General features: G+C 36.9%; 1 long non-coding RNA gene across 4 annotated transcripts; it reads left to right on the top strand.

The window, feature by feature from the left end:
- The first annotated feature begins 6,619 nt into the window (after window positions 1-6,619).
- LOC113319558 lies at window positions 6,620-10,938 on the top strand. Of its 4 annotated transcripts, none has more exons than XR_003345626.1 (6): window positions 6,620-6,933; window positions 7,029-7,094; window positions 8,131-8,462; window positions 8,560-8,836; window positions 9,306-9,393; window positions 9,818-10,938. It is a non-coding gene; the product is annotated as an uncharacterized LOC113319558 (long non-coding RNA). The 4 variants fall into 4 exon arrangements; XR_003345625.1 differs by adding an exon at window positions 7,252-7,902 and having other exon boundaries at window positions 8,131-8,836; XR_003345623.1 differs by having other exon boundaries at window positions 8,131-8,836.
- The last annotated feature ends 252 nt before the right edge of the window (window positions 10,939-11,190 follow it).

Here is an 11,190-nt window from a genome sequence, read left to right as displayed (position 1 = left end):
CTGCCATTGCCAATATTGGACTCAATTTTTTCCAATACTTGGCAAATTTTTCTTGCATTTTCTTCGCGTTTTGATGAACTCAATGTCATTAGTTGTCTCTTGATCTAATAATACTTTAATCTGACAAACCCCATCAAAATAAAAATTAGAAGTAGGATACTTGTTTCCAGAGAATAGAGTCGTGAGGTCATAAAAGACCTTGAGAAACTTCGTGACCACTTTGATTTGCTCCCATTCTTCCCCATTAGGAGACTCTGCATAGTCAGGGTCCACCAACCTCAAATGAGTGAAGACTTTTTCATACGAAATACAACTTTGCAACATAAGATAAGTAGAATTCCATCTTGTCTTAACATCTTGTCGAACACCCATCTTTACTGACATTCCTAAATCGCTGACAGTATCCAAGAAATTTTGTTTTCTTCTTTGTGAACCTTTAAGGTACTTCACTGCTAACCTTATCTTGATTACTGCTGGATCAATCTCTGTCAGTCCATCTCTTACAATAAGATTTATTATGTGAGCACAACACCTTATATGAAAGTTTCTTTTCCCAGTATCCGACATAACATTCCTTGCAATGAATCGACTCTTCATTATCTTAACACATGAAGTATTTGATGCAGCGTTATCCAAAGTGATGCTGGTTACTTTTCCTTCAATTCCCCAATCATTTAACATCAGAAATAACTTATCTGAAAGTGCTTGACCAGTATGGGGTGGTGGCAGTGGAGAAAAATTTAAAAGAAACTTCTGCAATACCCAATCTTGATCAACAAAGTGTACTGTTAAACTTATGTATCCAGTGGTGTTGACGGAGGTCCACATGTCTGATGTTAGACATATTTTACCTGGAGCACATTGTAATTTCTTGCGAATAACTTCTTTTTGGAACTTATGCATTTTAAGAATATCAGACCTTGTAGTATTCCTTGATATGGTTTCAACATCGACATTCAGATAACTACATAACTCCCTAAATTCAGTCCATTCTACACAATTAAAGGGGAGATTTTTACCAATAATTAGTCTTGCAACAAAATCCCGAAACTTTGATTGATCTATTTTGCGTGCACGAGTAGCCAGTTCTCCATTATTTGTAGATAACAAAAGTTGCCCCACATCTTGCATCTTCAGTCTAGGGCACTTCTTTAAATGCCTTGACATAGTTGATGTTCCTCCTTTCTGACTGTCATAAGCATATTCCTTCCTAGAATGCTTGCACGTAGCCTTTTCTTTACCATCTTTGTCTCGTGACCAATCAAAATCATTCCATACTTTTGATGTAAATTTCCTTTTCTTTGAAGCATGCTCTTGACTTGTCATCGACTCTACTACTATGATATCCTCTTCACTCATGACATCGTCATGGTCTTCTTCAACTGACATTTTAGGAAGCTACATAAAGAATTCAAAAATCAAAATTAGTAAGCCTTGAGCTACATCACAGGGGACTAGAGCTGTCAATAATTAAAATCCCAACAAGTACACATCCCAAACTGGCAAAGGCAAAGCCAACAAAAGTATTCTTTTTTACACTTTCATGTAAGCCAAAATAAAACATGTGCTTTCTGATTCTGACATGCTACATATGGAGTTCATTTCCATTTTCAAAATCAGTAAACCTTTGTAATTCAAATAAATATTCACAAGCATAACGTAAGCAAGCTATGCATTATTAATTTATTATAGATTGACATTAAGAGATAGATTGACATTAAGAGACATGAGTTAACAATAAATGACACAAATTCGTGAAAAGGGGATTGGGGTTCTAAGAGTCATTTCCAGAAACACCTAACAGTACTTAAAACAAGTTATGCATTAAAAACTTAGAACTACTCACCTAGATTAGGAAAGTAGAAGTAAAATCATCGGCCAATTTTTCCTATTCTTCTTCAACGGTAGTCTAAAGAAAGCCCTAACCCCTGCAAATCCAACAGATAGTTAGAAAATTAAAAAAAAAAAGATCATTAAATTTAAACTTAAAGATCAAAATCTAATCTATAACTTAGAAGTGAAAAAACAACCTAAAGGATAAAACTTGGTTAGTTGATTACGAGTAAAGCCCTAACCCTAACCCCTGAAAATCAAACAGAATAACAGATAGTTAGAAAATTAAAAAAAAATCATTATAGTTAAACCTAAAGATCCTAATCTAGAACTTAGAATAGAAAAAACAACCCTATTTAGTTTTAAGTTAGAAAAAGAGACGAACACGAATACCTCTGCGTCTAGTCCAGATCTAAAACTTGAAGAGAAGTTTTCTGATTTCTCTTTCTTTAGAAAACTTAGATAAGAATGAGAAGTTCCCGGTTACCTGGGTAGCAGATGAAATTCTACCGATACCTCCGATTACAGGTTACTATCATAATTTAACGGGTTGGCTGGTAACCCGCGGGTTAGACCTAGTCCGGCTTGTTTTCTATTAGGGTCAGATATAACAGACCTAGCCCGGCCTGTTTAGGAAACAAGCCCAGCCAAGCCGGGTTGAAACAAGCCGAGCTAGGGTCAACCCGCGGGCCGGGTTACTAATTGACAGCTCTAAACTTAGTTATGTGAATTGTCTCCCTAGAAATCCCGACTTAGTCTATGTATTCACTTTTTCCTTCACAAGGCATCCAATGTGTAGCCCACCGACAACTATTGGAGGTTTTGTAAGCTGAGGTTCATTGGCAAATATCGGAGGTTCTTGAAACTGAGTTCTGAGTCCACTCTAAGGCCCTTAAACCTTCATCCAATGATCAGATCCATTCTTCATGATGTCACATCTGATATCCGACTCAAGCTGTTTAAATAAATGCACAACTACATACTTTCGTGTTCTAGAGTTAAAAGAAAATCCTAAGGTTCAGACTCCAGAGGAATTACGGTACCACGATGAAGTCCAGTGCACTCTCGAATCATCACGGGATTTATTACAATCGTACCACAAATACTTAGCCATGATACACACACCTTTTAGTGTTCCATATAAGGTTAATTATTCAAGTGATTGCATAGTACAACATGTGGAAATAGTATATTTACATGAGGGATATTGTTTCTCCAAGTTAATATTTATCTAAACTTTGATTTCTTCTTTTGACCAAGTCAAGTGGCATCCCTCCACCATAAGAACCGCTTATATAGGGTGTTTGGATACCATAAGCAGAAGTCAAAACCCATAAATCAAAAGCAAAAACATTTTGGTTCATCATTTTCTTTTTTCTTTTAGCAGTAATTTGAAAAGGGAATTTTTACAAAACACCCCAAATTTAATTTAATAATCTATGATATATATATATATTATTTTTATTTTTGAAGATCTATAAAATAGTCGCATGGTTATATTTTCCATCTTGGTTAAGTCAGTCAACACTTTACTTATTTACTCCCTATTAGTTGCCATAATTTTTAGATTCGCTGAGCTTGGTTTAGGATCGTTTAATTCACCATTTTCAATTTTGTTACATCAGTTCTCAAAAAGGTTCATCATTCCCAAGTGTTTTTGTTCTTTTGGTTTCTGGAGAGTCGACCTTCTGCAACACATTTCGGGTTTGGCGAGCTCGATTCAGGATCGTTACAATTAATGTTTTAAGATATTTGAACCTGGTTCAACACCAAAGGATATGTGGACAACTCAGTTCAATCAATTTTAGGGGCTTTCAGGCCTTTTTCCATGAAATAACTACCACCTAACACTTGGACTGTCGTTAGCCGAGTTGGAAGTACTTTCAAAGAAAATTGAGAGTGCTTTATAGATTATTAATTCAAATATAGGTACTTTATAAAATTGCAGAGTTGGAAGTACTTTCAAAAAAATATGAGTTGGTATATGATTTACCTATGTTTCAGATACCGGCATCTACGATTAAAGAGTTGGAAGCACTATTATGAGGAATTTTCTTTGGGATCCTTCTAGCTCTAACAAGAAAATAAGTTGGGTAGCATGGTCTAAAGCAAATCTTCCAAAGAAAAGGGGTGGGGTGGCGTGGATGGTGGGGTGGTGGAATCGATATTAATAAGTTGAAATTGGTGAACCATGTTCTACATTGTAAATGAATTTGGAGATATGGTAACGAAAAGAGTTTACTAATGTTGTTGATGTTTTAGCCAAGGGTTCTAGTAAGAAGAGTTTATTAGGTGTGTGATTGTCTAAACTACCAAGAGAGATTTGTGAAAGTTTATTCAATGACTTAATGGGGATAACTTACCCCGGGATAGTTAAGCTGTAGTGTTTTTTTTTCTTCTTTGTTATATATATACAAAAAAAAGGCTCTTTTAAGGCAAATAATACACGAAAAATTTGGCGGTAATCCTGAATTTTTCTTTCCTAACTCTGTCTCTAAATCAATAGGTTCTAGTTTATGGGATGGAATCTTAAAAGCTAGAAATCATGTTAAGCAACACAATAATTTCATTATCAAGAACAGTCACAACATTCTTTTCTGAAAAGACACATGGATTGGGGAACAAACTTTACAATTGAGATTTCAATCTTTTTTTTTTATTTTTTAGGAAAAGAGATGCTATTGTATCTCAAATGATTAAAGAGAATGGAACATGGGATTTGGACTTTTAGAAGAACTTTTGAAAGAGGAAGAAGTGTGAGGACATGGTATAATTACTTCAATTCATATGTGAACCACTTTTATCTATACATAGTGTCAATGAAAACATGCAAAGGGTTTTTCTGTGGCCAATTGCTATTTCACTCTTGATTTAGATCTCTCTTTTCCTGACTAACAAATTTGGAATATCAGAGTTCCTTTAAATTAAGGTTTCTTTCTTGGTATGGACACTCTGCCATAAAGGTGCCCTAACTACGGATATTTTTTATAAAGATGGTAAAGTTCAGAGTCCAAACTCTTTATTTTTTACAACAACTCTAGAGACTAATGATCACTTATTTATTCACTATAAAGAGACATGCAAACTCCGAAATCATTTTCTCCATAACTTGGGGCAAAGTTGTACCTTTTATGAGGATGTGAAGACAACCATCTGGAAATGGAAAAACAAAAAAAAAGGAGGAAGATGATCGAGAAAATTTGGGGCTTACTTCCTTTCGCTGTCTGGTGGACTATTTATAACAAAAGGAATAATAGGTTTTATTCAAATAAACGACAACACTTGAATCAGTTGATTGTAGCTGTTAAGTGTAACTTGTATATATGGGCTTTACAAACTAAGTTGTTTGAAGGTTTCTCATTGTCTACTCTTATATGTAATTAGAAAACGGTAATGGTTGCCAGCTAGCTAGCCATGTTAGCTTATTTTACCGGTCTTTTACTGTTTTTCACTGCTTTAGTGAGAGTCATTTTTAATTTGAATTTTCCTTTTCGTCAATTCTTTTTTTCAAATGGAAGTACTTTATAAAATCTCCGATCATGAAGTGATCTTTTTACAAGAAACTCTACAATGTCCACCAAAGATCAGACATTTCTTTTGGAAAGTCACCAACCAAGGTCTACCGACCTTCAAAAAACTCCATCGATTTCAGATCACAACCATAAGCACATGTCCTATTTGCAACATGCAAGAGGAAACAAAACAACATTTGATCTTCGACTGCAGCAACTCCAGAACAATATGGCAACTCGTAATCACACATCTGGCTAGAAGTCCGAACCGACAACTAATACATTAACAAAGGGAAGCAACGGAATACAAAATCAGCACCGGCGGCAACACCAACAACAATCGGCAAATCAGTTTTCACGTTCCATCAACGTTCAAGAGGGATTAACAACTACAAACATACCATCAATCAGGGCGTTGTATAGCTTCACAATGTGGCACATTTGGATGGCAAGGAATTCAAAGGTATACAAGAGACAACAGCAAACGCCTTGGCGGACATACCAGATCATCATGGTCATGTTTGAGGAATATCAATGGGCATAATGACACTCGGCACCGATCATGGCTAATGAACCAACTTCAACTCGTCATCAGCGACCCAGTACTACAACAAAAACTATCTACATAGGATGGAAAGAACCTACACTACACTGGATAAAAATAAACACAGATGAAGCATCAAAGGGGAATCCGGGACCGGCAGGAGCGGGAATCATATGTAGGGACAGTAATGGAAATGTACTTAGAGCGATAAAGGAACCTTTGGGGACCACCACATCAATGTTAGTGGAGACATGGGGATTACTGATAGCGGTACGAATGGCGACTCAACACCGATGGCCACAACTATGGTTTGAAGTAGACTCACAAGCACTGGTGTCTCTTCTTAAGACGTAGCAATCACAACCGTGACATCTCACCCGACTCATACAATAAATACAACAACTACTCGCAATGGTTCCCAACTACAAGATCACACACACCTACAGGGAAGCGAATCAAGCGGCGGATGCTTTAGCAAATAGGGCAGTGGAAGACCAACTACATCAGGCAACACCCGCAACAACAACCAATTGGGAATACACTTTCCCAAATTCCTACAACAAATTGTATTCCTTGACAGAATTGGGACCACGTTCCCTCTAATCGTAACCAACTATCAAACAAATTAAACAAATAAACTCATGGTCACCTTCAAATAAATAAAAAAGACAACCTCTATAAGTGGTACCGAAACGGGCTAAATCTAACAGATCACAACAGATCCTGCACCCAAACACCTCCTCTCATACGGCCCTCACCAAAAATTACAACAAAAAAAGTGCATTTCTTCTCAATAATTCAGAAAAAATGGCTACTTCTTCTTCGACCCTTAAACCTCTCCTTATTCTTCCCTCTTCCCACTCCACCCTTTCCTCAAAATCCCCCAAACCCTCAACAACTCACTTCCCTTCAAATATCTCAACACTCCCATCTCTTAAATCAAAGCCTTCTAAGGGTTTTGCTTCCCCAGAGCTGCTTGACACTTTAGAAACCCTAGACGATTCCACTGAACCCTTAGACAGAGCCAGTTTGGAAGCTTATAAGGTGGGTTTTGTGTTTAAAACAATGGCTTCTGTTTCTTTGTTATGATTATTGATGTTTGGATGTTCATTTTGTTGTTTTTGGTTGAGGTTTTGTAGGTTGCTGCTGGTTCTGAAATTCATGGTACACCTAAAATTTCCATTGAGGATGATTGCATTGATAAGGTAGTGCGTGACTCTCTCCTCATTCTTTTGCATTTTGAATTGTTGGGTTTTCTCAATTTTTCATTTTTTTGTTGATTTATCAGTAGAAATTTTGGTTTTTTCAAATTCTCATTTTTTTTTTTGTTGATTTCCATTGGAAATCCCTTGTTATTATTAGCCTAGGACATGCAACTTTGTAAAGTCACCTCCATTTGGACCAGCCTCGAGTAATTGTGCTACTGCTATTGATGTTCAAACGATGTTGTTAAACGCTTACCTGTCACTTGGAAGGTCTCAAGTGGGTAAAGTATCAGATTCCACATTGAGAGAGTTTTGAAATTGGCTTATTGAAGTTTTATGGATCAATCAGATCTGCCATATTGACTTGTAAGGAGGCAACTCAATCCCGTCAAGCCTAACCCAACTGTGTTTGAATGTCTAAGGTCTTCGTAATTACTAATCAGGTCACTCCAAAGATGAAGTTTAAACAGTTTTCTATCCACGAGGTTGTCAGCATTAGTGTTTTAGTTTTCCTGTCTGGTAAAAATGTAAAATCATAGTTTTGTATAAGCTAAGCAAAGCCTGGTAAGTAATGGTAAAGGTATTTAATACAAGGAACTGCAAAAGAAGAGACATTTTTTTTGAAGAAATCCACTCTCATTGACTCATTAACAAGGGGAGCCTTCTGTTAGCATGAGTTACAAATTAGTAAACCTTTTGGTCCATCGGAAGGGTTGGACTTTGTAACTCCTCATACTCTTTATCTGTTTGACAAGCGAAATGATACTGTTGAATACCTGCTGGTCATAATTCATATGCAGTAAATCAGGTAAATAAGTTTGATTCTCTTTTACTCTTAGGTCTTGGCCTAGCTCAGCTGAGAAAGCATGACATTTCAGCAATTTATGTTCACCTTTATTTAGAATCTTATCAGCAGCTTCTGGTTAATTTTATTTTTGGTACTATTGTAAGAACTGTCTCTGTATGAATGCCTCTTCCTCTCTTTGGGTGACATGATTTTGTTATATTAATCAGTGGGAGGTTATTTCTGTTTCAGATGAAACTGACACCGAAGATTAGAATCAAACTAAAGGTCTTATTATGTGCCCTTAATAGAGGAATCGTGCAAGCTGACCAAGGATGCAGCAAAAACATCAAACACGAAGACTATGTGTCCTGTATATCTACCCACCAAGAAGGGAATTTATTGTGTTCTCAAATCTCCTCAAGGTCACAAAGATGCAAGATTCCATTTCGAAATCAGGACTCACCAGCGTCTCATCGATATTCTCTATCCAACTGAACAAACTCTAGAGTCATTGAAGATTCGAGTTTCCTCCTGCAGTTGATGTTGATGTCAAGCTGTGATCAGAGACTGCTGCAACTTGGGTGAGAAACATAATCTTAACATTTTTTGCTTGTGTGTTCAGAAATTGCATGTTCTTGGTAGTACGCCAAATGATCCCTTGCTTCATTACATTTTCAGTACTTTATGGAGTTCTAATTGAAAACATGGGTAGGGTTTTGAAGGCCCACTTAGAATCTCAATGTTGAAAAAAATCAAATGGTATGTGTCATTATGAACTTTAGAAGTTGAAAACCTAATCTCTTTAGTCTCTGCGTGCAAGAAACCAAACATTCTTTAGCTAAAGTTTCTGGTTCTTCCTGCCGAATGGGTGATACGTCAAGTTACAGTTGGTTTCTTTCAATAGTCTCCACAAAGTGAAGCTGACTCTGATGAGTTTTGCTCCTTATCCTTTTCGGTTAGTTTCAATTTTCTCATAGTATGTTGTTTTCTTTTCTATCACCAGCCAATGATTAACTGATTAGTTTTGACTGATTCGTATTAATCTCGTTTTCTTTTAGCTAGATATCACATTATGGTTGTACTCTTCTCTTCTGGAACATATGCACATCTAACTTCAACATGCACTTTACATGAAGATTATTATTCTTGACAGTCAATAATTATTAGTTACCAACATATCGTGTGACTCTACATCTAAATGGAAATTGGATAATAATCTCCTTTTGGAAGTGATCAATTACTTCTTTGGTATACTAATTATCTTGACTACCCAAATCCTACTCTCTCATTCTCATCCTCGCTCCAGAGAATTAAGGATCCGAATATAAGAATTCATTTGACTGACAGCTCTCTAGTTTCCTATACATTCAGTACAGTACAAAATGTTTAAAAATAAACCTCTTTCGTGTTGTGACAAATTGCAGGTCAAGCAATTTTCTATATGTCCCATTTTTTTATTCTGCTTAAGCTTGCTAGCTTAGAAGGTTCATCTTTGCAGTCAATGCGAACTCGGTTAGTAAACCTTCCTTCATCATTTAATTTTATTTGGAAGATCGAAACTTTCTAGCTTGAAAAGTATAGTAGACAATTGCTCTGAAGTTGTGAAAGCTGGTGCTGATGCATCGTGTTCGCTTCAGGCTTTAATTAATTCTATAAATGGTTGCAATTTTTTTTCAATAGGACGGCAAGGATTTCTCTACAGGGGAGCAAGGAGTATATGATCACAGACCAATTTTCCTTTTCCCTGCCGACCTGTCCTGTTTTACCTATGTGGAGTTCAGTTTTGCTAGTACTAGTTAAACCGTATAACAGAGTGTTATATGATATTATAATTATCTGTGTGGAATTATGACATTTTCTAGCATGATTCAGACATATTTCAGCCTGTTAACCGGAATAATCTGATTACTTAACCTTTTTTTTTTGGATTGTGCAGAGCACATTCACTACAGAAACTTGCTAGGGATGGTGTCTTAAGTTCTTGCGTCTATGTCAATTGGGAGACTCGAATACATGGTACATGTTAAGTGATACAAGTGAGAAAAGAATTGAGATTACCTCTAAGATCACTGAGGACTGAACAGTTGATAAGATTAAGGCCACAGATCTAGACAGGATTTCAGAGATAGAGTTTGGGAAGCAAACCAAGCTAACAGTTGGTGAAAGTAGTGTGTAATTAGTTGACCATCCAGGAGCCGCAAGGCCCACAACCATTCATAGAAGAACGATACAATTGCAATGGTGGTCATGGGAGGTTCAGCATCCTGTAAACACAAGCGTCTCTCTGTATAACTCAAGCTTAAAACATGGGCATATTCCTCGTACCAGTGTTATGCCAGCCTCGTCATATCCTGCCCCAATAATGGTGGTCACTGGTATCAATATCCTTTCGTAGAGATGTCATCTAAACGGATTGAGTTCTGCAAGTAGAATCTACAGATGGCAGAGATACTGGAATATTTGGCACTCTGGCCTCAAGAGCGGTTTGACATTATGAAGTAGGATTTTGATCGTGGAAATTTAAGGCTGAGTTGTTGGAGCAAGGTCTGACTTCCCGTGCTGGAAAATCAAAGGTGAAGCAGTTGAGGATCAGCTGAAGAAAGCATGTCTGCAGCTGATTGAAGCAAAGGATGAACTGGAAGAGAAATACTAAACTCTTGTCACAATCCCATTGAATAGGCAAACGAAGGTTTATGATTTCTACCATGTTGTAATGCCAATTGGTATCTCTGAGCTAAATTATCTGTCCAAATTGCTATGTCTACAGTACTGTCTGAGTGAAACTATCAGATACACTTGTTGAGTTGAGCCATTTCTGTCAGGCACCTCTTTACACAGAATTTAGACTGCACCCTCAGTCTGTTTCTAAAACTTGTGCTCTTCCATTTTAGGTTGTTATTTTTCCTCTTCCATTTTAGTTGGCCATAAGTTCGGTTTAGGATTACTGGTTTGTTGTAATTTTTGCTTGCCTCAAAAAAGGTTGTTCCATTTCAAGCTTAAAACTGGGAAACATTGTTGTGAACTCCAAATAAATTGTTACATGAAATAAAATTCACTAGTCCCCTTGAGGACAACCTGTCAGTTTAACAATTCATTTTATTTTGTGATTAATGACAGAAAATACATTACAAAGGCCACATGGTATGAAGTATGAACCCAAGCCACAAAGTTTCCCATCCCACCTGCTTAAAATACCACACATCCTTGGCACTCAGCAGCTCTGCTGCATATTCCCCATTCTGGTACATAACCTTGGTTCCCAGCGCCGTTCTGGAGCAAATTGACGTTGCATTTCAAGCAGCCGATCAA

The sequence above is a fragment of the Papaver somniferum genome, chromosome 10 (assembly GCF_003573695.1).
Source record: "Papaver somniferum cultivar HN1 chromosome 10, ASM357369v1, whole genome shotgun sequence".
Lineage (NCBI taxonomy): Eukaryota > Viridiplantae > Streptophyta > Magnoliopsida > Ranunculales > Papaveraceae > Papaver > Papaver somniferum.
The sequence above is the reverse complement of the archived record's forward strand: the minus strand, read 5'-3'. Positions and strand labels throughout refer to the sequence as shown.